Here is a 25,895-nt window from a genome sequence, read left to right as displayed (position 1 = left end):
GCGATCGAAGTTCTAATAAAATACTTGGGTTGCTGTTTCAAATCTGGCCCCAATGAATTTTTGCAGACTTTCTATTCTTGATCAAAAATTGTAAATAAAGATCTTTGGCAAATTTGTTTGAATCTACTCGAGTCAAATCTGGTATCTCCCAACGTCATGAGTAGGGACTCCCAAAACCAGAGTGAGTTCCAGCAATACTTTGATAGCTCTGTTGGTAAAGCAGAGGATTTAAGTAATTCCTAGCACAAGTCCTTAGCTCCCTGGTTTTAATCCGGCTCAAAGGATTTTGCCCAAAATTTCAAATCAATCAAAAATTGTAACTAAAGATCTGGGGCAAATTCATCCTCCCTGAGCATACACAGGCATTCCCAGTTTGGAGCGCATCAAAATCAACAAACATGCCAAAATTACTGAATACAACCTGTTAGAAAATCCAGTCCAAATTGTTGTCTGTCCCAATAGCACAAATCTGGTAACTCAGTTGGCAAAGTGGAAAGCTGTTGTGGTTCCACACCAAAATTTTGAGGTAGCTATTTAAAATGCAGCTCAAAGGACAATTTACTGGATTTTAAATCTTAATCAATATTGAAAAAATGAAATAAAAATCTGTTGCTAAATCATCAAAATCCACTAGTCGGCCATCCTAACACCACATGTAGGCACTCCCAATAATGCAGATGAGTGGAGCATCCCTTCGATAGCTCAGTTGGTAGAGCGGAGGACTGTAGAGTGTGCGAACGGACATCCTTTCGGCAGAACGCAATGGAAATTCTAATCGGAAATCCTTAGGTAGCTAGTTCAAATCTGGCTTGAAGGAACTATTGCAGGGTTACCAATTTTAATCCAAAACTAAATAAAAATTTTTGGCGAATGTGTCTGAATCTACTCAAGTCAATTTATATCTGGTATCTCCCAACATCATGAGTAGGGACTCCCAAAACCAGAGTGAGTTCCAGCAATACTTCGATTGCTCTGTTGGTAAAGCGGAGGATTTAAGTAATTCCGAGCACAAGTACTTTGCTCCCTGGTTTTAATCCGGCTCAAAGGATGTTGCCCCGAATTTCAAATCAATCAAAAATTGTAACTAAAGATCTGATGCAAATTCATCCTCCCAGAGCCAAGGCTGGCGCTCCCAATTGGGAGAGCATCTAAATATATGAAGAACATGCCACAATTACGGAATACTCCCTGTTGTAAAATTCAATCTATATCGGTTGTCTGTCCATATAGCACAAATCTGGTAACTCAGTTGGCAAAGTTGAAAACTGTTGTGGTTCCACACCAAAAGTTTTAAGTAGCTATTTAAAATGCAGCTCAAAGGACATTTTACTGGATTTCATATCGAAATCAAGATTGAAAAAGTAGATAAAATTCTGTTGCTACTTCATCCAAATCCACTAGTCGGCCATCCTAATACCACAGGTAGGCACTCCCAATAATGCAGATGACTGGCGACTCCCTTCGATAGCTCAGTTGGTAGAGTGGAGGACTGTAGAGTGTGAAAACTGACATCCTTTCGGCGGAATGCGATGGAAGTTCTAACCAGAAATCCTTAGGTCGCTGGTTCAAATCCGGCTCGAAGGAACTATTACAGGCTTTCCAATTTTAATCCAAAACTGTAAATAAAAATTTTTGGCGAATGTGTCTGAATCTACTCAAGTCAATTTATATCTGGTATCTCCCAACGTCATGAGTAGGTGATCCCAAAACCAGAGTGAGGTCCAGCAATACTTTGATAGCTCTGTTGGTGAAGCGGAGGTCTTAAGTAATTCCGAGCACATGTACTTTGCTCCCTGGTTTTAATCCGGCTCAAAGGATGTTGCCCGAATTTCAAATTCATCAAAAATTGTAACTAAAGATCTTATAAAAATTCATCCGCCCAAAACCACGGCTGGCGCTCCCAATTGGGTGATTATCTAAATATATAAGGAACATGCCACAATTACTGAATACTACCTGTTATAAATTCCAGTCTATATCAGTGTTCTGTCCCAATAGCACAAATCTGGTAACTCAGTTGGCAAAGTGGAAAACTGTTGTGGTTCCACTCCAAAATATTGAGGTAGCTATTTAAAATGCAGCTCTAATGACATTTTACTGGATTTTAAATCTTAAGCAATTTTGAAAAAATGAAATAAAAATCTGTTGCGACTTCATCAAAATCCACTCGTCGGCCATCCTAACACCACAGGTAGGCACTCCCAACAATACATATGAGTGGAGCATCCCTTCGGTAGCTCAGTTGGTAAAACGGAGGACTGTAGAGTGTGAAAACTGACATTCTTTCGGCGGAAAACGATGGATGTTCTAATTGGAAATCCTTAGGTTACTGGTTCAAATCCGGCTCGAAGGAACTATTGCAGGGTTACCAATTTTAATCCAAAACTGTAAATAAAAATCTTTGGCAAATTTGTCTGAATCTACCCAAGTCAATTTATATCTGGTATCTCCCAACGTCATGAGTAGGGACTCCCAAAACCAGAGTGAGTTCCAGCAATACTTCGATAACTCTGTTGGTAAAGCGGAGGATTTAAGTAATTCCGAGCACAAGTACTTTGCTCCCTGGTTTTAATCCGGCTCAAAGGATGTTGCCCCGAATATCAAATCAATCAAAAATTGTAACTAAAGATCTGATGCAAATTCATCCTCCCAGAGCCAAGGCTGGCGCTCCCAATTGGGAGAGCATCTAAATATATGAAGAACATGCCACAATTACTGAATACTACCTGTTGTAAAATCCAATCTATATCGGTTGTCTGTCCCAATAGCACAAATCTGGTAACTCAGTTGGCAAAGTGGAAAACTGTTGTGGTTCCACACCAAAATTTTGAGGTAGCTATTTAAATTGCAGCTCAATGGACATTTTCCTGGATTTCAAATTTGAATCAATCTTGAAAAATGTAAAGAAAAATCTGTTGCTACATCATCAAAATCCACTTCAGCCGTCCTAACACCACAGGTATGCACTCGCAATAATGCAGACAAGAGGAGCATCCCTTCGATAGCTAAGTTGGCAGAGCGGAGGACTGTAGAGTGTGAAAACAGACATCCTTTCGGCGGAACGCGATGGATGTTCTAATTGGAAAGCCTTAGGTCGCTGGTTCAAAACCGGCTCGAAGGAACTATTACCGGCTTTCCAATTTTAATTCAAAACTGTAAATAAAAATCTTTGGTGAATTTGTATGAATCTACACAAGTCTAGTCTGGTCTATCCCAAAGCCATGAGTAGGTGATCCCAAAACCAGAGTGAGGTCCAGCAATACTTTGATAGCTCTGTTGGTAAAGCGGAGGTCTTGAGTGATTCAGAGCACAAGTCCTTTGCTCCCTGGTTTTCATCCGGCTCAAAGGATGTTGCCCGAATTTCAAATTCATCAAAAATTGTAACTAAAGATCTTATAAAAATTCATCCGCCCAAAACCACGGCTGGCGCTCCCAATTGGGTGATTATCTAAATATATAAGGAACATGCCACAATTACTGAATACTACCTGTTATAAATTCCAATCTATATCAGTTGTCTGTCCCAATAGCACAAATCTGGTAAATCAGTTGGCAAAGTGGAAAACTCTTGCTGTTCCACACCAAATTTTTGAAGTAGCTATTTCAAATGCAGCTCAAAGGACATTTTACTGAATTGTAAATCTTAATCAAGATTGAAAAAATGAAATAAAAATCTGTTGCTACTTCATCAAAATCCACTAGTCCGCCATCCTAACACCACAGGTAAGCAATCCCAATAATGCAGACTAGTGGAGCATCCCTGCGATAGCGCAGTTGGTAGAGCGGAGGACTGTAGAGTGTGAAAACTGACATCCTTTCGGCGGAACACGATGGATGTTTGAATTGGAAATCCTTAGGTTCCTGGTTCAAATCCGGCTCAAAGGAACTATTGCAGGGTTCCCAATTTTAATCCAAAACTGTAAATAAAAATCTTTGGCGAATTTGTCTGAATCTACTCAAGTCAATTTATATCTGGTATCTCCCAACGTCATGAGTAGGGACTCCCAAAACCAGAGTGAATTCCAGCAATACTTCGATTGCTCTGTTGGTAAAGCGGAGGATTTAAGTAATTCCGAGCACAAGTACTTTGCTCCCTGGTTTTAATCCGGCTCAAAGGATGTTGCCCCGAATTTCAAATCAATCAAATATTGTAACTAGAATTAGAAATCCCTTTCATCCTCCCAGAGCCAAGGCTGGCGCTCCCAATTGGGAGAGCATCTAAATATATGAAGAACATGCCACAATTACTGAATACTACCTGTTGTAAAATCCAATCTATATCGGATGTCTGTCCCAATAGCACAAATCTGGTAACTCAGTTGGCAAAGTGGAAAACTGTTGTGGTTCCACACCATAATTTTGAGGTAGCTATTTAAATTGCAGCTCAAAGGACATTTTCCTGGATTTCAAATTTTAATCAATCTTGAAAATTTTAAAGAAAAATCTGTTGCTACATCATCAAAATCCACTTGTCAGCCGTCCTAACACCACAGGTAGGCACTCCCAATAATGCAGACAAGAAGAGCATCCCTTCGATAGCTCAGTCAGTAGAGCGGAGGACTGTAGAGTGTGAAAACTGACATCCTTTCGGCGGAACGCGATGGAAGTTCTAATCGGATATCCTTAGGTCGCTGGTTCAATTCCGGCTCGAAGGAACTATTACCGGCGTCCCAATTTTAATTCAAAACTGTAAATAAAAATCTTTGGTGAATTTGTATGAATCTACACATGTCTCGTCTGGTCTATCCCAACGTCATGAGTAGGTGATCCCAAAACCAGAGTGAGGTCCAGCAATACTTTGATAGCTCTGTTGGTAAAGCGGAGGACTAAAGTAATTCCGAGGACAAGTCCTTTGTTCCCTGATTTTCATTCGGCTCAAAGGATGTTGCCCCGAATTTCAAATCAATCAAATATTGTAACTAGAATTAGAAATCCCTTTCATCCTCCCAGAGCCAAGGCTGGCGCTCCCAATTGGGAGAGCATCTAAATATATGAAGAACATGCCACAATTACTGAATACTACCTGTTGTAAAATCCAATCTATATCGGATGTCTGTCCCAATAGCACAAATCTGGTAACTCAGTTGGCAAAGTGGAAAACTGTTGTGGTTCCACACCATAATTTTGAGGTAGCTATTTAAATTGCAGCTCAAAGGACATTTTCCTGGATTTCAAATTTTAATCAATCTTGAAAATTTTAAAGAAAAATCTGTTGCTACATCATCAAAATCCACTTGTCAGCCGTCCTAACACCACAGGTAGGCACTCCCAAGAATGCAGACAAGAAGAGCATCCCTTCGATAGCTCAGTCAGTAGAGCGGAGGACTGTAGAGTGTGAAAACTGACATCCTTTCGGCGGAACGCGATGGAAGTTCTAATCGGATATCCTTAGGTCGCTGGTTCAATTCCGGCTCGAAGGAAGTATTACCGGCGTCCCAATTTTAATTCAAAACTGTAAATAAAAATCTTTGGTGAATTTGTATGAATCTACACATGTCTCGTCTGGTCTATCCCAACGTCATGAGTAGGTGATCCCAAAACCAGAGTGAGGTCCAGCAATACTTTGATAGCTCTGTTGGTAAAGCCGAGGACTAAAGTAATTCCGAGGACAAGTCCTTTGCTCCCTGGTTTTCATCCGGCTCAAAGGATGTTGCCCCGAATTTCAAATCAATCAAATATTGTAACTAAAGATCAGATGCAAATTCATCCTCCCAGAGCCAAGGCTGGCGCTCCCAATTGGGAGAGCATCTAAATATATGAAGAACATGCCACAATTACTGAATACTAACTGTTGTAAATTCCAGTCTATATCAGTTGTGTGTCCCAATAGCACAAATCTGGTAACTCAGTTGGCAAAGTGGAAAACTGTTGTGGTTCCACTCCAAAATATTGAGGTAGCTATTTAAAATGCAGCTCTAAGGACATTTTACTGGATTTTAAATCTTAATCAATTTTGAAAAAATGAAATAAAAATCTGTTGCTACTTCATAAAAATCCACTAGTCGGCCATCCTAACACCACAGGTAGGCACTCCCAACAATGCAGATAAGTGGAGCATCCCTTCGGGAGCTCAGTTGGTAGAGCGGAGGACTGTAGAGTGTACAAACTGACATTCTTTCAGCGGAGCGCAATGGAAGTTTGAATTGGAAATCCTTAGGTTCCGGGTTCAAATCCGGCTAGAAGGAACTATTGCAGGGTTCCCAATTTTAATCCAAAACTGTAAATAAAAATCTTTGGCGAATTTGTCTGAATCTACTCAAGTCAATTTATATCTGGTTTCTCCCAACGTCATGAGTAGGGACTCCCCAAACCAGAGTGAGTTCCAGCAATACTTCGATCGCTCTGTTGGTAAAGCGGAGGACTAAAGTAATTCCGAGGACAAGTCCTTTGCTCCCTGCTTTTCATCCGGCTCAAAGGATGTTGCCCAGAATTTCAAATCAATGAAAAATTGTAACTAAAGATCTGATGCAAATTCATACTCCCAGAGCCAAGGTTGGCGCTCCCAATTGGGAGAGCATCTAAATATATGGAGAACATGCCACAATTACTGAATACTAACTGTTGTAAAATCCAATCGATATCGGATGTCTGTCCCAATAGCACAAATCTGGTAACTCAGTTTTCTAAGTGGAAAACTGTTGTGGTTCCACACCAAAATTTTGAGGTAGCTATTTAAATTGCAGCTCAAAGGACATTTTCCTGGATTTCAAATTTTAATCAATCTTGAAAAATTTAAAGAAAAATCTGTTGCTACTTCATCAAAATCCACTAGTCCGCCATTCTAACACCACAGGTAAGCAATCCCAATAATGCAGACCCGTGGAGCATCCCTTCGATAGCTCAGTTGGTAGAGCGGAGGACTGTAGAGTGTGAAAACTGACGTCCTTTCGGCGGAACACGATGGATGTTTGAATTGGGGTTCCTGGTTCAAATCCAGCTCAAAGGAACTATTGCAGGGTTTCCAATTTTAATCCAAAACTGTAAATAAAAATCTTTGGCGAATTTGTCTGAATCTACTCAAGTCAATTTATATCTTGTATGTCCCAACGTCATGAGTAGGGACTCCCAAAACCAGAGTGAGTTCCAGCAATACTTCGATAGCTCTGTTGGTAAAGCGGAGGACTAAAGTAATTCCGAGGACAAGTCCTTTGCTCCCTGGTTTTCATCCGGCTCAAAGGATGTTGCCCCGAATTTCAAATGGATCAAATATTGTAACTAAAGATCTGATGCAAATTCATCCTCCCAGAGCCAAGGCTGGCGCTCCCAATTGGGTGATTATCTAAATATATAAGGAAGATGCATCAATTACTTAATATTACCTGTTGTAAATTCCAGTCTATATCAGTTGTCTGTCCCAATAGCACAAATCTGGTAACTCAGTTTTCTAAGTGGAAAACTGTTGTGGTTCCACACCAAAATATTGAGGTAACTATTTAAAATGCAGCTCTAAGGACATTTTACTGGATTTTAAATCTTAATCAATTTTGAAAAAATGAAATAAAAATCTGTTGCTACTTCATCAAAATCCACTAGTCGGCCATCCTAACACCACAGGTAGGCACTCCCAACAATGCAGATGAGTGGAGCATCCCTTCGGTAGCTCAGTTGGTAGAGCGGAGGACTGTAGAGTGTGCAAACTTACATTCATTCAGCTGAACGCGATGGAAGTTCTACTTGGAAATCCTTAGGTCGCTGGTTCAAATCCGGCTCGAAGGAACTATTGCAGGGTTTCCAATTTTAATCCAAAACTGTAAATAAAAATCTTTGGCCAATTTGTCTGAATTTACTCAAGTCAATTTATATCTGGTTTCTCCCAACGTCATGAGTAGGGACTCCCCAAACCAGAGTGAGTTCCAGCAATACTTTGATAGCTCTGTTGGTAAAGCGGAGGACTAAAGTAATTCCGAGGACAAGTCCTTTGCTCCCTGATTTTCATTCGGCTCAAAGGATGTTGCCCCGAATTTCAAATCAATCAAATATTGTAACTAGAATTAGAAATCCCTTTCATCCTCCCAGAGCCAAGGCTGGCGCTCCCAATTGGGAGAGCATCTAAATATATGAAGAACATGCCACAATTACTGAATACTACCTGTTGTAAAATCCAATCTATATCGGATGTCTGTCCCAATAGCACAAATCTGGTAACTCAGTTGGCAAAGTGGAAAACTGTTGTGGTTCCACACCAAAATTTTGAGGTAGCTATTTAAATTGCAGTTCAAAGGACATTTTCCTGGATTTCAAATTTTAATCAATCTTGAAAAACAAAAAAAAAAATCTGTTGCTACATCATCAAAATCCACTTTTCAGCCGTCCTAACACCACAGGTAGGCACTCCCAATAATGCAGACAAGAGAAGCATCCCTTCGATAGCTCAGTTGGTAGCGCGGAGGACTGTAGAGTTTGAAAACTGACATCCTTTCGGCGGAAAGCTATGGAAGTTCTAATTGGTAATCCTTAGGTCGCTGGTTCAAATCCGGCTCGAAGGAACTATTACCGGCTTTCCAATTTTAATTCAAAACTGTAAATAAAAATCTTTGGTGAATTTGTATGAATCTACACAAGTCTAGTCTGGTCAATCCCAACGTCATGAGTAGGTGATCCCAAAACCAGAGTGAGGTCCAGCAATACTTTGATAGCTCTGTTGGTAAAGCGGAGGTCTTAAGTGATTCCGAGCACAAGTCCTTTGCTCCCTGGTTTTCATCCGGCTCAAAGGATGTTGCCCCGAATTTCAAATCAATCAAAAATTGTAACTAAAGATCTGAAGGAAATTCATCCTCCCAGAGCCAAGGCTGGCCCTCCCAATTGGGAGAGCATCTAAATATATAAGGAACAGGCCACAATTACTGAATACTACCTGTTGTAAAATCCAATCTATATCAGTTGTCTGTCCCAATAGCACAAATCTGGTAAATCAGTTGGCAAAGTGGAAAACTCTTGTGGTTCCACACCAAATTTTTGAAGTAGCTATTTCAAATGCAGCTCAAAGGACATTTTACTGAATTGTAAATCTTAATCAAGATTGAAAAAATGAAATAAAAATCTGTTGCTACTTCATCAAAATCCACTAGTCCGCCATCCTAACACCACAGGTAAGCAATCCCAATAATGCAGACTAGTGGAGCATCCCTGCGATAGCGCAGTTGGTAGAGCGGAGGACTGTAGAGTGTGAAAACTGACATCCTTTCGGCGGAACACGATGGATGTTTGAATTGGAAATCCTTAGGTTCCGGGTTATAATCCGGCTCGAAGGAACAATTGCAGGGTTCCCAATTTTAATCCAAAACTGTAAATAAAAATCTTTGGCGAATTTGTCTGAATCTACTCAAGTCAATTTATATCTGGTATCTCCCAACGTCATGAGTAGGGACTCCCAAAACCAGAGTGAATTCCAGCAATACTTCGATTGCTCTGTTGGTAAAGCGGAGGATTTAAGTAATTCCGAGCACAAGTACTTTGCTCCCTGGTTTTAATCCGGCTCAAAGGATGTTGCCCCGAATTTCAAATCAATCAAAAATTGTAACTAAAGATCTGATGCAAATTCATCCTCCCAGAGCCAAGGCTGGCGCTCCCAATTGGGAGAGCATCTAAATATATGAAGAACATGCCACAATTACTGAATACTAACTGTTGTAAATTCCAGTCTATATCAGTTGTCTGTCCAAATAGCACAAATCTGGGAACTCAGTTGGCAAAGTGGAAAACTGTTGTGGTTCCACTCCAAAATATTGAGGTAGCTATTTAAAATGCAGCTCTAAGGACATTTTACTGGATTTTAAATCTGAATCAATTTTGAAAAAATGAAATAAAAATCTGTTTCTACTTCATAAAAATCCACTAGTCGGCCATCCTAACACCACAGGTAGGCACTTCCAACAATGCAGATGAGTGGAGCATCCCTTCGGTAGCTCAGTTGGTAGAGCGGAGGACTGTAGAGTGTGCAAACTGACATTCTTTCAGCGGAGCGCGATGGAAGTTCTAATCGGAAGTCCTTAGGTCGCTGGTTCAAATCCGGCTAAAAGGAACTATTGCAGGGTTTCCAATTTTACTTCAAAACTGTAAAGTAAAATCTTTGGTGAATTTGTCTGAATCTACTCAAGTCAATTTATATCTGGTTTCTCCCAACGTCATGAGTAGGGACTCCCCAAACCTGAGTGAGTTCCAGCAATACTTCGATAGCTCTGTTGGTAAAGCGGAGGATTTAAGTAATTTCCGAGCACAAGTACTTTGCTCCCTGGTTTTAATCCGGCTCAAAGGATGTTGCCCCGAATTTCAAATCAATCAAAAATTGTAACTAAAGATCTGATGCAAATTCATCCTCCCAGAGCCAAGGCTGGCGCTCCCAATTGGGAGAGCATCTAAATATTTGAAGAACATGCCACAATTACTGAATACTAACTGTTGTAAAATCCAATCTACATCGGATGTCTGTCCCAATAGCACAAATCTGGTAACTCAGTTTTCTAAGTTGAAAACTGTTGTGGTTCCACACCAAAATTTTGAGGTAGCTATTTAAATTGCAGCTCAATGGACATTTTCCTGGATTTCAAATTTTAATCAATCTTGAAAAATATAAAGAAAAATCTGTTGCTACTTCATCAAAATCCACTAGTCGGCCATTCTAACGCCACAGATAAGCACTCCCAATAATAATAATAATAATAATAATTTGCCCTTTATTAGTCCCACAATGGGGAAATTCGAGATTCGAACCCAGGCCTCCTGGGGAGACTGGGTCCTGAACGCAGCGCCTTAGACCACTCGGCCATCCTGGCAGACGAGTGGAGCATCCCTTCGATAGCTCAGTTGGTAGAGCGGAGGACTGTAGAGTGTGAAAACTGACATCCTTTCGGCGGAACACGATGGATGTTTGAATTGGAAATCCTTAGGTTCCTGGTTCTAATCCAGGTCGAAGGAACTATTGCAGGGTTTCCAATTTTAATCCAAAACTGTAAATAAAAATCTTTGGCGAATTTGTCTGAATCTACTCAAGTCAATTTATATCTGGTTTCTCCCAACGTCATGAGTAGGGACTCCCCAAACCAGAGTGAGTTCCAGCAATACTTTGATAGCTCTGTTGGTAAAGCGGAGGACTAAAGTAATTCCGAGGACAAGTCCTTTGCTCCCTGGTTTTCATTCGGCTCAAAGGATGTTGCCCCGAATTTCAAATCAATCAAATATTGTAACTAAAGATCAGATGCAAATCATCTTCCCAGAGCCAAGGCTGGCGCTCCCAATTGGGAGAGCATCTAAATATATGAAGAACATGCCACAATTACTGAATACTACCTGTTGTAAAATCCAATCTATATCGGATGTCTGTCCCAATAGCACAAATCTGGTAACTCAGTTGGCAAAGTGGAAAACTGTTGTGGTTCCACACCAAAATTTTGAAGTAGCTATTTCAAATGCAGCTCAAAGGACATTTTACTGGATTTTAAATCTTAATCAAGATTGAAAAAATGAAATAAAAATCTGTTGCTACTTCATCAAAATCCACTAGTCGGCCATCCTAACACCACAGGTAAGCACTCCGAATAATGCAGACTAGAGGAGGATACCTGCGATAGCGCAGTTGGTAGAGCGGAGGACTGTAGAGTGTGAAAACTGACATCCTTTCGGCGGAACACGATGGATGTTTGAATTGGAAATCCTTAGGTTCCTGGTTCAAATCCGTCTCAAAGGAACTATTGCAGGGTTCCCAATTTTAATCCAAAACTGTCAATAAAAATCTTTGGCGAATTTGTCTGAATCTACTCAAGTCAATTTATATCTGGTATCTCCCAACGTCATGAGTAGGGACTCCCAAAACCAGAGTGACTTCCAGCAATACTTCGATTGCTCTGTTGGTAAAGCGGAGGTCTTAAATGATTCCGAGCACAAGTACTTTGCTCCCTGGTTTTAATCCGGCTCAAAGGATGTTGCCCCGAATTTCAAATCAATCAAAAATTGTAACTAAAGATCTGATGCAAATTCATTCTCCCAGAGCCAAGGCTGGCGCTCCCAATTGGGAGAGCATCTAAATATATGAAGAACATGCCACAATTACTGAACACTACCTGTTGTAAAATCCAATCTATATCGGATGTCTGTCCCAATAGCACAAATCTGGTAACTCAGTTGGCAAAGTGGAAAACTGTTGTGGTTCCACACCAAAATTTTGAGGTAGCTATTTAAATTGCAGCTCAAAGGACATTTTCCTAGATTTCAAATTTTAATCAATCTTGAAAAATTAAAGAAAAATCTGTTGCTACATCATCAAAATCCACTTTTCAGCCGTCCTAACACCACAGGTAGGCACTCCCAATAATGCAGACAAGAGGAGCATCCCTTCGGTAGCTCAGTTGGTAGAGCGGAGGACTGTAGAGTTTGAAAACTGACATCCTTTCGGCGGAACGCGATGGAAGTTCTAATTGGAAATCCTTAGGTCGCTGGTTCAAATCCGGCTCGAAGGAACTATTACCGGCTTTCCAATTTTAATTCAAAACTGTAAATAAAAATCTTTGGTGAATTTGTATGAATCTACACAAGTCTAGTCTGGTCAATCCCAACGTCATGAGTAGGTGATCCCAAAACCAGAGTGAGGTCCAGCAATACTTTGATAGCTCTGTTGGTAAAGCGGAGGTCTTAAGTGATTCCGAGCACAAGTCCTTTGCTCCCTGGTTTTCATCCGGCTCAAAGGATGTTGCCCCGAATTTTAAATCAATCAAAAATTGTAACTAAAGATCTGAAGGAAATTCATCCTCCCAGACCCAAGGCTGGCCCTCCCAATTGGGAGAGCATCTAAATATATAAGGAACATGCCACAATTACTGAATACTACCTGTTGTAAAATCCAATCTATATCGGTTGTCTGTCCCAATAGCACAAATCTGGTAAGTCAGTTGGCAAAGTGGAAAACTCTTGTGGTTCCACACCAAAATTTTGAAGTAGCTATTTCAAATGCAGCTCAAAGGACATTTTACTGAATTTTAAATCTTAATCAAGATTGAAAAAATGAAATAAAAATCTGTTGCTACTTCATCAAAATCCACTAGTCGGCCATCCTAACACCACAGGTAAGCACTCCCAATAATGCAGACTAGAGGAGCATCCCTGCGATAGCGCAGTTGGTAGAGCGGAGGACTGTAGAGTGTGAAAACTGACTTCCTTTCGGCGGAACACGATGGATGTTTGAATTGGAAATCCTTAGGTTCCGGGTTCAAATCCGGCTAGAAGGAACTATTGCAGGGTTCCCGATTTTAATCCAAAACTGTAAATAAAAATCTTTGGCGAATTTGTCTGAATCTACTCAAGTCAATTTATATCTGGTATCTCCCAACGTCATGAGTAGGGACTCCCAAAACCAGAGTGAGTTCCAGCAATACTTCGATTGCTCTGTTGGTAAAGCGGAGGATTTAAGTAATTCCGAGCACAAGTACTTTGCTCCCTGGTTTTAATCCGGCTCAAAGGATGTTGCCCCGAATTTCAAATCAATCAAAAATTGTAACTAAAGATCTGATGCAAGTTTATCCTCCCAGAGCCAAGGCTGGCGCTCCCAATTGGGAGAGCATCTAAATATATGAAGAACATGCCACAATTACTGAATACTAACTGTTGTAAAATCCAATCTATATCGGATGTCTGTCCCAATAGCACAAATCTGGTAACTCAGTTTTCTAAGTGGAAAACTGTTGTGGTTCCACCCCATAATTTTGAGGTAGCTATTTAAATTGCAGCTCAATGGACATTTTCCTGGATTTCAAATTTTAATGAATCTTGAAAAATTTAAAGAAAAATATGTTGCTACTTCATCAAAATCCACTAGTCGGCCATTCTAACACCACAGGTAAGCACTCCCAATAATGCAGACCAGTGGAGCATCCCTTCGGTAGCTCAGTTGGTAGAGCGGAGGACTGTAGAGTGTACAAACTTACATTCATTCAGCTGAATGCGATGGAAGTTCTAATCGGAATTCCTTAGTTCGCTGGTTCAAATCCGGCTCAAAGGAACTATTGCAGGGTTTCCAATTTTAATCCAAAACTGTAAATAAAAATCTTTGGCGAATTTGTCTGAATCTACTCAAGTCAATTTATATCTGGCTTCTCCCAACGTCATGAGTAGGGACTCCCCAAACCAGAGTGAGTTCCAGCAATACTTTGATAGCTCTGTTGGTAAAGCGGAGGACTAAAGTAATTCCGAGGACAAGTCCTTTGTTCCCTGATTTTCATTCGGCTCAAAGGATGTTGCCCCGAATTTCAAATCAATCAAATATTGTAACTAGAATTAGAAATCCCTTTCATCCTCCCAGAGCCAAGGCTGGCGCTCCCAATTGGGAGAGCATCTAAATATATGAAGAACATGCCACAATTACTGAATACTACCTGTTGTAAAATCCAATCTATATCGGATGTCTGTCCCAATAGCACAAATCTGGTAACTCAGTTGGCAAAGTGGAAAACTGTTGTGGTTCCACACCAAAATTTTGAGGGAGCTATTTAAATTGCAGCTCAAAGGACATTTTCCTGGATTTCAAATTTTAATCAATCTTGAAAAATTTAAAAAAAAATCTGTTGCTACATCATCAAAATCCACTTTTCAGCCGTCCTAACACCACAGGTAGGCACTCCCAATAATGCAGACAAGAGGAGCATCCCTTCGATAGCTCAGTTGGTAGAGCGGAGGACTGTAGAGTTTGAAAACTGACATCCTTTCGGCGGAACGCGATGGAAGTTCTAATTGGAAATCCTTAGGTCGCTGGTTCAAATCCGGCTCGAAGGAACTATTACCGGCTTTCCAATTTTAATTCAAAACTGTAAATAAAAATCTTTGGTGAATTTGTATGAATCTACACAAGTCTAGTCTGGTCAATCCCAACGTCATGAGTAGGTGATCCCAAAACCAGAGTGAGGTCCAGCAATACTTTGATAGCTCTGTTGGTAAAGCGGAGGTCTTAAGTGATTCCGAGCACAAGTCCTTTGCTCCCTGGTTTTCATCCGGCTCAAAGGATGTTGCCCCGAATTTTAAATCAATCAAAAATTGTAACTAAAGATCTGAAGGAAATTCATCCTCCCAGACCCAAGGCTGGCCCTCCCAATTGGGAGAGCATCTAAATATATAAGGAACATGCCACAATTACTGAATACTACCTGTTGTAAAATCCAATCTATATCGGTTGTCTGTCCCAATAGCACAAATCTGGTAAGTCAGTTGGCAAATTGGAAAACTCTTGTGGTTCCACACCAAAATTTTGAAGTAGCTATTTCAAATGCAGCTCAAAGGACATTTTACTGAATTTTAAATCTTAATCAAGATTGAAAAAATGAAATAAAAATCTGTTGCTACTTCATCAAAATCCACTAGTCGGCCATCCTAACACCACAGGTAAGCACTCCCAATAATGCAGACTAGAGGAGCATCCCTGCGATAGCGCAGTTGGTAGAGCGGAGGACTGTAGAGTGTGAAAACTGACTTCCTTTCGGCGGAACACAATGGATGTTTGAATTGGAAATCCTTAGGTTCCGGGTTCAAATCCGGCTAGAAGGAACTATTGCAGGGTTCCCGATTTTAATCCAAAACTATAAATAAAAATCTTTGGCGAATTTGTCTGAATCTACTCAAGTCAATTTATATCTGGTATCTCCCAACGTCATGAGTAGGGACTCCCAAAACCAGAGTGAGTTCCAGCAATACTTCGATTGCTCTGTTGGTAAAGCGGAGGATTTAAGTAATTCCGAGCACAAGTACTTTGCTCCCTGGTTTTAATCCGGCTCAAAGGATGTTGCCCCGAATTTCAAATCAATCAAAAATTGTAACTAAAGATCTTATGCAAATTCATCCTCCCAGAGCCAAGGCTGGCGCTCCCAATTGGGAGACCATCTAAATATATGAAGAACATGCCACAATTACTGAATACTAACTGTTGTAAAATCCAATCTATATCGGATGTCTGTCCCAATAGCACAAATCTGGTAACTCAGTTTTCTAAGTGGAAAACTGTTGTGGTTCCACCCCATAATTTTGAGGTAGCTATTTAAATTGCTGCTCAATGGACATTTTCCTGGATTTCAAATTTTAATGAATCTTGAAAAATTTAAAGAAAAATATGTTGCTACTTCATCAAAATCCACTAGTCGGCCATTCTAACACCACAGGTAAGCACTCCCAATAATGCAGACCAGTGGAGCATCCCTTCGGTAGCTCAGTTGGTAGAGCGGAGGACTGTAGAGTGTACAAACTTACATTCATTCAGCTGAATGCGATGGAAGTTCTAATCGGAATTCCTTAGTTCGCTGGTTCAAATCCGGCTCGAAGGAACTATTGCAGGGTTTCCAATTTTAATCCAAAACTGTAAATAAAAATCTTTGGCGAATTTGTCTGAATCTACTCAAGTCAATTTATATCTGGCTTCTCCCAACGTCATGAGTAGGGACTCCCCAAACCAGAGTGAGTTCCAGCAATACTTTGATAGCTCTGTTGGTAAAGCGGAGGACTAAAGTAATTCCGAGGACAAGTCCTTTGTTCCCTGATTTTCATTCGGCTCAAAGGATGTTGCCCCGAATTTCAAATCAATCAAATATTGTAACTAGAATTAGAAATCCCTTTCATCCTCCCAGAGCCAAGGCTGGCGCTCCCAATTGGGAGAGCATCTAAATATATGAAGAACATGCCACAATTACTGAATACTACCTGTTGTAAAATCCAATCTATATCGGATGTCTGTCCCAATAGCACAAATCTGGTAACTCAGTTGGCAAAGTGGAAAACTGTTGTGGTTCCACACCAAAATTTTGAGGGAGCTATTTAAATTGCAGCTCAAAGGACATTTTCCTGGATTTCAAATTTTAATCAATCTTGAAAAATTTAAAAAAAAATCTGTTGCTACATCATCAAAATCCACTTTTCAGCCGTCCTAACACCACAGGTAGGCACTCCCAATAATGCAGACAAGAGGAGCATCCCTTCGATAGCTCAGTTGGTAGAGCGGAGGACTGTAGAGTTTGAAAACGGACATCCTTTCGGCGGAACGCGATGGAAGTTCTAATTGGAAATCCTTAGGTCGCTGGTTCAAATCCGGCTCGAAGGAACTATTACCGGCTTTCCAATTTTAATTCAAAACTGTAAATAAAAATCTTTGGTGAATTTGTATGAATCTACACAAGTCTAGTCTGGTCAATCCCAACGTCATGAGTAGGTGATCCCAAAACCAGAGTGAGGTCCAGCAATACTTTGATAGCTCTGTTGGTAAAGCGGAGGTCTTAAGTGATTCCGAGCACAAGTCCTTTGCTCCCTGGTTTTCATCCGGCTCAAAGGATGTTGCCCCGAATTTTAAATCAATCAAAAATTGTAACTAAAGATCTGAAGGAAATTCATCCTCCCAGACCCAAGGCTGGCCCTCCCAATTGGGAGAGCATCTAAATATATAAGGAACATGCCACAATTACTGAATACTACCTGTTGTAAAATCCAATCTATATCGGTTGTCTGTCCCAATAGCACAAATCTGGTAAGTCAGTTGGCAAATTGGAAAACTCTTGTGGTTCCACACCAAAATTTTGAAGTAGCTATTTCAAATGCAGCTCAAAGGACATTTTACTGAATTTTAAATCTTAATCAAGATTGAAAAAATGAAATAAAAATCTGTTGCTACTTCATCAAAATCCACTAGTCGGCCATCCTAACACCACAGGTAAGCACTCCCAATAATGCAGACTAGAGGAGCATCCCTGCGATAGCGCAGTTGGTAGAGCGGAGGACTGTAGAGTGTGAAAACTGACTTCCTTTCGGCGGAACACAATGGATGTTTGAATTGGAAATCCTTAGGTTCCGGGTTCAAATCCGGCTAGAAGGAACTATTGCAGGGTTCCCGATTTTAATCCAAAACTATAAATAAAAATCTTTGGCGAATTTGTCTGAATCTACTCAAGTCAATTTATATCTGGTATCTCCCAACGTCATGAGTAGGGACTCCCAAAACCAGAGTGAGTTCCAGCAATACTTCGATTGCTCTGTTGGTAAAGCGGAGGATTTAAGTAATTCCGAGCACAAGTACTTTGCTCCCTGGTTTTAATCCGGCTCAAAGGATGTTGCCCCGAATTTCAAATCAATCAAAAATTGTAACTAAAGATCTGATGCAAATTCATCCTCCCAGAGCCAAGGCTGGCGCTCCCAATTGGGAGACCATCTAAATATATGAAGAACATGCCACAATTACTGAATACTAACTGTTGTAAAATCCAATCTATATTGGATGTCTGTCCCAATAGCACAAATCTGGTAACTCAGTTTTCTAAGTGGAAAACTGTTGTGGTTCCACCCCATAATTTTGAGGTAGCTATTTAAATTGCTGCTCAATGGACATTTTCCTGGATTTCAAATTTTAATGAATCTTGAAAAATTTAAAGAAAAATATGTTGCTACTTCATCAAAATCCACTAGTCGGCCATTCTAACACCACAGGTAAGCACTCCCAATAATGCAGACCAGTGGAGCATCCCTTCGGTAGCTCAGTTGGTAGAGCGGAGGACTGTAGAGTGTACAAACTTACATTCATTCAGCTGAATGCGATGGAAGTTCTAATCGGAATTCCTTAGTTCGCTGGTTCAAATCCGGCTCGAAGGAACTATTGCAGGGTTTCCAATTTTAATCCAAAACTGTAAATAAAAATCTTTGGCGAATTTGTCTGAATCTACTCAAGTCAATTTATATCTGGCTTCTCCCAACGTCATGAGTAGGGACTCCCCAAACCAGAGTGAGTTCCAGCAATACTTTGATAGCTCTGTTGGTAAAGCGGAGGACTAAAGTAATTCCGAGGACAAGTCCTTTGTTCCCTGATTTTCATTCGGCTCAAAGGATGTTGCCCCGAATTTCAAATCAATCAAATATTGTAACTAGAATTAGAAATCCCTTTCATCCTCCCAGAGCCAAGGCTGGCGCTCCCAATTGGGAGAGCATCTAAATATATGAAGAACATGCCACAATTACTGAATACTACCTGTTGTAAAATCCAATCTATATCGGATGTCTGTCCCAATAGCACAAATCTGGTAACTCAGTTGGCAAAGTGGAAAACTGTTGTGGTTCCACACCAAAATTTTGAGGGAGCTATTTAAATTGCAGCTCAAAGGACATTTTCCTGGATTTCAAATTTTAATCAATCTTGAAAAATTTAAAAAAAAATCTGTTGCTACATCATCAAAATCCACTTTTCAGCCGTCCTAACACCACAGGTAGGCACTCCCAATAATGCAGACAAGAGGAGCATCCCTTCGATAGCTCAGTTGGTAGAGCGGAGGACTGTAGAGTTTGAAAACTGACATCCTTTCGGCGGAACGCGATGGAAGTTCTAATTGGAAATCCTTAGGTCGCTGGTTCAAATCCGGCTCGAAGGAACTATTACCGGCTTTCCAATTTTAATTCAAAACTGTAAATAAAAATCTTTGGTGAATTTGTATGAATCTACACAAGTCTAGTCTGGTCAATCCCAACGTCATGAGTAGGTGATCCCAAAACCAGAGTGAGGTCCAGCAATACTTTGATAGCTCTGTTGGTAAAGCGGAGGTCTTAAGTGATTCCGAGCACAAGTACTTTGCTCCCTGGTTTTCATCCGGCTCAAAGGATGTTGCCCCGAATTTTAAATCAATCAAAAATTGTAACTAAAGATCTGAAGGAAATTCATCCTCCCAGACCCAAGGCTGGCCCTCCCAATTGGGAGAGCATCTAAATATATAAGGAACATGCCACAATTACTGAATACTACCTGTTGTAAAATCCAATCTATATCGGTTGTCTGTCCCAATAGCACAAATCTGGTAAGTCAGTTGGCAAATTGGAAAACTCTTGTGGTTCCACACCAAAATTTTGAAGTAGCTATTTCAAATGCAGCTCAAAGGACATTTTACTGAATTTTAAATCTTAATCAAGATTGAAAAAATGAAATAAAAATCTGTTGCTACTTCATCAAAATCCACTAGTCGGCCATCCTAACACCACAGGTAAGCACTCCCAATAATGCAGACTAGAGGAGCATCCCTGCGATAGCGCAGTTGGTAGAGCGGAGGACTGTAGAGTGTGAAAACTGACTTCCTTTCGGCGGAACACAATGGATGTTTGAATTGGAAATCCTTAGGTTCCGGTTCAAATCCGGCTAGAAGGAACTATTGCAGGGTTCCCGATTTTAATCCAAAACTATAAATAAAAATCTTTGGCGAATTTGTCTGAATCTACTCAAGTCAATTTATATCTGGTATCTCCCAACGTCATGAGTAGGGACTCCCAAAACCAGAGTGAGTTCCAGCAATACTTCGATTGCTCTGTTGGTAAAGCGGAGGATTTAAGTAATTCCGAGCACAAGTACTTTGCTCCCTGGTTTTAATCCGGCTCAAAGGATGTTGCCCCGAATTTCAAATCAATCAAAAATTGTAACTAAAGATCTGATGCAAATTCATCCTCCCAGAGCCAAGGCTGGCGCTCCCAATTGGGAGAGCATCTAAATATATGAAGAACATGCCACAATTACTGAATACTAACTGTTGTAAAATCCAATCTATATCGGATGTCTGTCCCAATAGCACAAATCTGGTAACTCAGTTTTCTAAGTGGAAAACTGTTGTGGTTCCACCCCATAATTTTGAGGTAGCTATTTAAATTGCTGCTCAATGGACATTTTCCTGGATTTCAAATTTTAATGAATCTTTAAAAATTTAAAGAAAAATATGTTGCTACTTCATCAAAATCCACTAGTCGGCCATTCTAACACCACAGGTAAGCACTCCCAATAATGCAGACCAGTGGAGCATCCCTTCGGTAGCTCAGTTGGTAGAGCGGAGGACTGTAGAGTGTACAAACTTACATTCATTCAGCTGAATGCGATGGAAGTTCTAATCGGAATTCCTTAGTTCGCTGGTTCAAATCCGGCTCGAAGGAACTATTGCAGGGTTTCCAATTTTAATCCAAAACTGTAAATAAAAATCTTTGGCGAATTTGTCTGAATCTACTCAAGTCAATTTATATCTGGCTTCTCCCAACGTCATGAGTAGGGACTCCCCAAACCAGAGTGAGTTCCAGCAATACTTTGATAGCTCTGTTGGTAAAGCGGAGGACTAAAGTAATTCCGAGGACAAGTCCTTTGTTCCCTGATTTTCATTCGGCTCAAAGGATGTTGCCCCGAATTTCAAATCAATCAAATATTGTAACTAGAATTAGAAATCCCTTTCATCCTCCCAGAGCCAAGGCTGGCGCTCCCAATTGGGAGAGCATCTAAATATATGAAGAACATGCCACAATTACTGAATACTACCTGTTGTAAAATCCAATCTATATCGGATGTCTGTCCCAATAGCACAAATCTGGTAACTCAGTTGGCAAAGTGGAAAACTGTTGTGGTTCCACACCAAAATTTTGAGGGAGCTATTTAAATTGCAGCTCAAAGGACATTTTCCTGGATTTCAAATTTTAATCAATCTTGAAAAATTTTAAAAAAAATCTGTTGCTACATCATCAAAATCCACTTTTCAGCCGTCCTAACACCACAGGTAGGCACTCCCAATAATGCAGACAAGAGGAGCATCCCTTCGATAGCTCAGTTGGTAGAGCGGAGGACTGTAGAGTTTGAAAACTGACATCCTTTCGGCGGAACGCGATGGAAGTTCTAATTGGAAATCGTTAGGTCGCTGGTTCAAATCCGGCTCGAAGGAACTATTACCGGCTTTCCAATTTTAATTCAAAACTGTAAATAAAAATCTTTGGTGAATTTGTCTGAATCTACTCAAGTCAATTTATATCTGGCTTCTCCCAACGTCATGAGTAGGGACTCCCCAAACCAGAGTGAGTTCCAGCAATACTTTGATAGCTCTGTTGGTAAAGCGGAGGACTAAAGTAATTCCGAGGACAAGTCCTTTGCTCCCTGGTTTTCATCCGGCTCAAAGGATGTTGCCCCGAATTTCAAATCAATCAAAAATTGTAACTAAAGATCTGATGCAAATTCATCCTCCCAGAGCCAAGGCTGGCGCTCCCAATTGGGAGAGCATCTAAATATATGAAGAACATGCCACAATTACTGAATACTAACTGTTGTAAAATCCAATCTATATCGGATGTCTGTCCCAATAGCACAAATCTGGTAACTCAGTTTTCTAAGTGGAAAACTGTTGTGGTTCCACCCCATAATTTTGAGGTAGCTATTTAAATTGCTGCTCAATGGACATTTTCCTGGATTTCAAATTTTAATGAATCTTGAAAAATTTAAAGAAAAATATGTTGCTACTTCATCAAAATCCACTAGTCGGCCATTCTAACACCACAGGTAAGCACTCCCAATAATGCAGACCAGTGGAGCATCCCTTCGGTAGCTCAGTTGGTAGAGCGGAGGACTGTAGAGTGTACAAACTTACATTCATTCAGCTGAATGCGATGGAAGTTCTAATCGGAATTCCTTAGTTCGCTGGTTCAAATCCGGCTCAAAGGAACTATTGCAGGGTTTCCAATTTTAATCCAAAACTGTAAATAAAAATCTTTGGCGAATTTGTCTGAATCTACTCAAGTCAATTTATATCTGGCTTCTCCCAACGTCATGAGTAGGGACTCCCCAAACCAGAGTGAGTTCCAGCAATACTTTGATAGCTCTGTTGGTAAAGCGGAGGACTAAAGTAATTCCGAGGACAAGTCCTTTGTTCCCTGATTTTCATTCGGCTCAAAGGATGTTGCCCCGAATTTCAAATCAATCAAATATTGTAACTAGAATTAGAAATCCCTTTCATCCTCCCAGAGCCAAGGCTGGCGCTCCCAATTGGGAGAGCATCTAAATATATGAAGAACATGCCACAATTACTGAATACTACCTGTTGTAAAATCCAATCTATATCGGATGTCTGTCCCAATAGCACAAATCTGGTAACTCAGTTGGCAAAGTGGAAAACTGTTGTGGTTCCACACCAAAATTTTGAGGGAGCTATTTAAATTGCAGCTCAAAGGACATTTTCCTAGATTTCAAATTTTAATCAATCTTGAAAAATTTTTAAAAAAATCTGTTGCTACATCATCAAAATCCACTTTTCAGCCGTCCTAACACCACAGGTAGGCACTCCCAATAATGCAGACAAGAGGAGCATCCCTTCGATAGCTCAGTTGGTAGAGCGGAGGACTGTAGAGTTTGAAAACTGACATCCTTTCGGTGGAACGTGATGGAAGTTCTAATTGGAAATCCTTAGGTCGCTGGTTCAAATCCGGCTCAAAGGAACTATTACCGGCTTTCCAATTTTAATTCAAAACTGTAAATAAAAATCTTTGGTGAATTTGTATGAATCTACACAAGTCTAGTCTGGTCAATCCCAACGTCATGAGTAGGTGATCCCAAAACCAGAGTGAGGTCCAGCAATACTTTGATAGCTCTGTTGGTAAAGCGGAGGTCTTAAGTGATTCCGAGCACAAGTCCTTTGCTCCCTGGTTTTCATCCGGCTCAAAGGATGTTGCCCCGAATTTTAAATCAATCAAAAATTGTAACTAAAGATCTGAAGGAAATTCATCCTCCCAGACCCAAGGCTGGCCCTCCCAATTGGGAGAGCATCTAAATATATAAGGAACATGCCACAATTACTGAATACTACCTGTTGTAAAATCCAATCTATATCGGTTGTCTGTCCCAATAGCACAAATCTGGTAAGTCAGTTGGCAAAGTGGAAAACTCTTGTGGTTCCACACCAAAATTTTGAAGTAGCTATTTCAAATGCAGCTCAAAGGACATTTTACTGAATTTTAAATCTTAATCAAGATTGAAAAAATGAAATAAAAATCTGTTGCTACTTCATCAAAATCCACTAGTCGGCCATCCTAACACCACAGGTAAGCACTCCCAATAATGCAGACTAGAGGAGCATACCTGCGATAGCGCAGTTGGTAGAGCGGAGGACTGTCGAGTGTGAAAACTAACATCCTTTCGGCGGAACACGATGGATGTTTGAATTGGAAATCCTTAGGTTCCGGGTTCAAATCCGGCTAGAAGGAACTATTGCAGGGTTCCCGATTTTAATCCAAAACTGTAAATAAAAATCTTTGGCGAATTTGTCTGAATCTACTCAAGTCAATTTATATCTGGTATCTCACAACGTCATGAGTAGGGACTCCCAAAACCAGTGTGAGTTCCAGCAATACTTCGATTGCTCTGTTGGTAAAGCGGAGGATTTAAGTAATTCCGAGCACAAGTACTTTGCTCCCTGGTTTTAATCCGGCTCAAAGGATGTTGCCCCGAATTTCAAATCAATCAAAAATTGTAACTAAAGATCTGATGCAAGTTTATCCTCCCAGAGCCAAGGCTGGCGCTCCCAATTGGGAGAGCATCTAAATATATGAAGAACATGCCACAATTACTGAATACTAACTGTTGTAAAATCCAATCTATATCGGATGTCTGTCCCAATAGCACAAATCTGGTAACTCAGTTTTCTAAGTGGAAAACTGTTGTGGTTCCACCCCATAATTTTGAGGTAGCTATTTAAATTGCAGCTCAATGGACATTTTCCTGGATTTCAAATTTTAATGAATCTTGAAAAATTTAAAGAAAAATATGTTGCTACTTCATCAAAATCCACTAGTCGGCCATTCTAACACCACAGGTAAGCACTCCCAATAATGCAGACCAGTGGAGCATCCCTTCGGTAGCTCAGTTGGTAGAGCGGAGGACTGTAGAGTGTACAAACTTACATTCATTCAGCTGAATGCGATGGAAGTTCTAATCGGAATTCCTTAGTTCGCTGGTTCAAATCCGGCTCAAAGGAACTATTGCAGGGTTTCCAATTTTAATCCAAAACTGTAAATAAAAATCTTTGGCGAATTTGTCTGAATCTACTCAAGTCAATTTATATCTGGCTTCTCCCAACGTCATGAGTAGGGACTCCCCAAACCAGAGTGAGTTCCAGCAATACTTTGATAGCTCTGTTGGTAAAGCGGAGGACTAAAGTAATTCCGAGGACAAGTCCTTTGTTCCCTGATTTTCATTCGGCTCAAAGGATGTTGCCCCGAATTTCAAATCAATCAAATATTGTAACTAGAATTAGAAATCCCTTTCATCCTCCCAGAGCCAAGGCTGACGCTCCCAATTGGGAGAGCATCTAAATATATGAAGAACATGCCACAATTACTGAATACTACCTGTTGTAAAATCCAATCTATATCGGATGTCTGTCCCAATAGCACAAATCTGGTAACTCAGTTGGCAAAGTGGAAAACTGTTGTGGTTCCACACCAAAATTTTGAGGGAGCTATTTAAATTGCAGCTCAAAGGACATTTTCCTAGATTTCAAATTTTAATCAATCTTGAAAAATTTTTTTAAAAATCTGTTGCTACATCATCAAAATCCACTTGTCAGCCGTCCTAACACCACAGGTAGGCACTCCCAATAATGCAGACAAGAGCATCCCTTCGATAGCTCAGTCGGTAGAGCGGAGGACTGTAGAGTGTGAAAACAGACATCCTTTCGGCGGAACGCGATGGAAGTTCTAATCGGAAATCCTTAGGTCGCTGGTTCAAATCCGGCTCAAAGGGACTATTACCGGCGTCCCAATTTTAATTCAAAACTGGAAATAAAAATCTTTGGTGAATTTGTATGAATCTACACAAGTCTCGTCTAGTCTATCCCAACGTCATGAGTAGGTGATCCCAAAACCAGAGTGAGGTCCAGCAATACTTTGATAGCTCTGTTGGTAAAGCGGAGGTCTTAAGTGATTCCGAGCACAAGTCCTTTGCTCCCTGGTTTTCATCCGGCTCAAAGGATGTTGCCCCGAATTTTAAATCAATCAAAAATTGTAACTAAAGATCTGAAGGAAATTCATCCTCCCAGAGCCAAGGCTGGCCCTCCCAATTGGGAGAGCATCTAAATATATAAGGAACATGCCACAATTACTGAATACTACCTGTTGTAAAATCC

General features: G+C 40.5%; 10 non-coding genes across 10 annotated transcripts; all 10 read left to right on the top strand.

Moving 5' to 3' along the window:
- The first annotated feature begins 1,458 nt into the window (after positions 1–1,458).
- On the top strand, positions 1,459–1,584 carry trnay-gua (transfer RNA tyrosine (anticodon GUA)). Its single transcript has 2 exons — positions 1,459–1,495; positions 1,549–1,584. It is a non-coding gene; the product is annotated as a tRNA-Tyr (tRNA).
- A 2,945-nt stretch (positions 1,585–4,529) lies between these two features.
- Positions 4,530–4,655, top strand: trnay-gua (transfer RNA tyrosine (anticodon GUA)). The gene is made up of 2 exons: positions 4,530–4,566; positions 4,620–4,655. It is a non-coding gene; the product is annotated as a tRNA-Tyr (tRNA).
- A 639-nt stretch (positions 4,656–5,294) lies between these two features.
- trnay-gua (transfer RNA tyrosine (anticodon GUA)) lies at positions 5,295–5,420 on the top strand. Its single transcript has 2 exons — positions 5,295–5,331; positions 5,385–5,420. It is a non-coding gene; the product is annotated as a tRNA-Tyr (tRNA).
- A 2,170-nt stretch (positions 5,421–7,590) lies between these two features.
- trnay-gua (transfer RNA tyrosine (anticodon GUA)) lies at positions 7,591–7,716 on the top strand. The gene is made up of 2 exons: positions 7,591–7,627; positions 7,681–7,716. It is a non-coding gene; the product is annotated as a tRNA-Tyr (tRNA).
- Positions 7,717–12,326: 4,610 nt separating this feature from the next.
- trnay-gua (transfer RNA tyrosine (anticodon GUA)) lies at positions 12,327–12,452 on the top strand. The gene is made up of 2 exons: positions 12,327–12,363; positions 12,417–12,452. It is a non-coding gene; the product is annotated as a tRNA-Tyr (tRNA).
- A 2,179-nt stretch (positions 12,453–14,631) lies between these two features.
- trnay-gua (transfer RNA tyrosine (anticodon GUA)) lies at positions 14,632–14,757 on the top strand. Its single transcript has 2 exons — positions 14,632–14,668; positions 14,722–14,757. It is a non-coding gene; the product is annotated as a tRNA-Tyr (tRNA).
- A 2,179-nt stretch (positions 14,758–16,936) lies between these two features.
- trnay-gua (transfer RNA tyrosine (anticodon GUA)) lies at positions 16,937–17,062 on the top strand. Its single transcript has 2 exons — positions 16,937–16,973; positions 17,027–17,062. It is a non-coding gene; the product is annotated as a tRNA-Tyr (tRNA).
- Positions 17,063–19,241: 2,179 nt separating this feature from the next.
- On the top strand, positions 19,242–19,367 carry trnay-gua (transfer RNA tyrosine (anticodon GUA)). Its single transcript has 2 exons — positions 19,242–19,278; positions 19,332–19,367. It is a non-coding gene; the product is annotated as a tRNA-Tyr (tRNA).
- A 2,178-nt stretch (positions 19,368–21,545) lies between these two features.
- Positions 21,546–21,671, top strand: trnay-gua (transfer RNA tyrosine (anticodon GUA)). Its single transcript has 2 exons — positions 21,546–21,582; positions 21,636–21,671. It is a non-coding gene; the product is annotated as a tRNA-Tyr (tRNA).
- A 1,414-nt stretch (positions 21,672–23,085) lies between these two features.
- trnay-gua (transfer RNA tyrosine (anticodon GUA)) lies at positions 23,086–23,211 on the top strand. Its single transcript has 2 exons — positions 23,086–23,122; positions 23,176–23,211. It is a non-coding gene; the product is annotated as a tRNA-Tyr (tRNA).
- Positions 23,212–25,895: the final 2,684 nt, after the last annotated feature.

The sequence above is a fragment of the Idiotropiscis lumnitzeri genome, chromosome 9 (assembly GCF_059441095.1).
Source record: "Idiotropiscis lumnitzeri isolate Australia: NSW breed Sydney's pygmy pipehorse chromosome 9, RoL_Ilum_1.0, whole genome shotgun sequence".
Taxonomy (NCBI): domain Eukaryota; kingdom Metazoa; phylum Chordata; class Actinopteri; order Syngnathiformes; family Syngnathidae; genus Idiotropiscis; species Idiotropiscis lumnitzeri.
The sequence above is the reverse complement of the archived record's forward strand: the minus strand, read 5'-3'. Positions and strand labels throughout refer to the sequence as shown.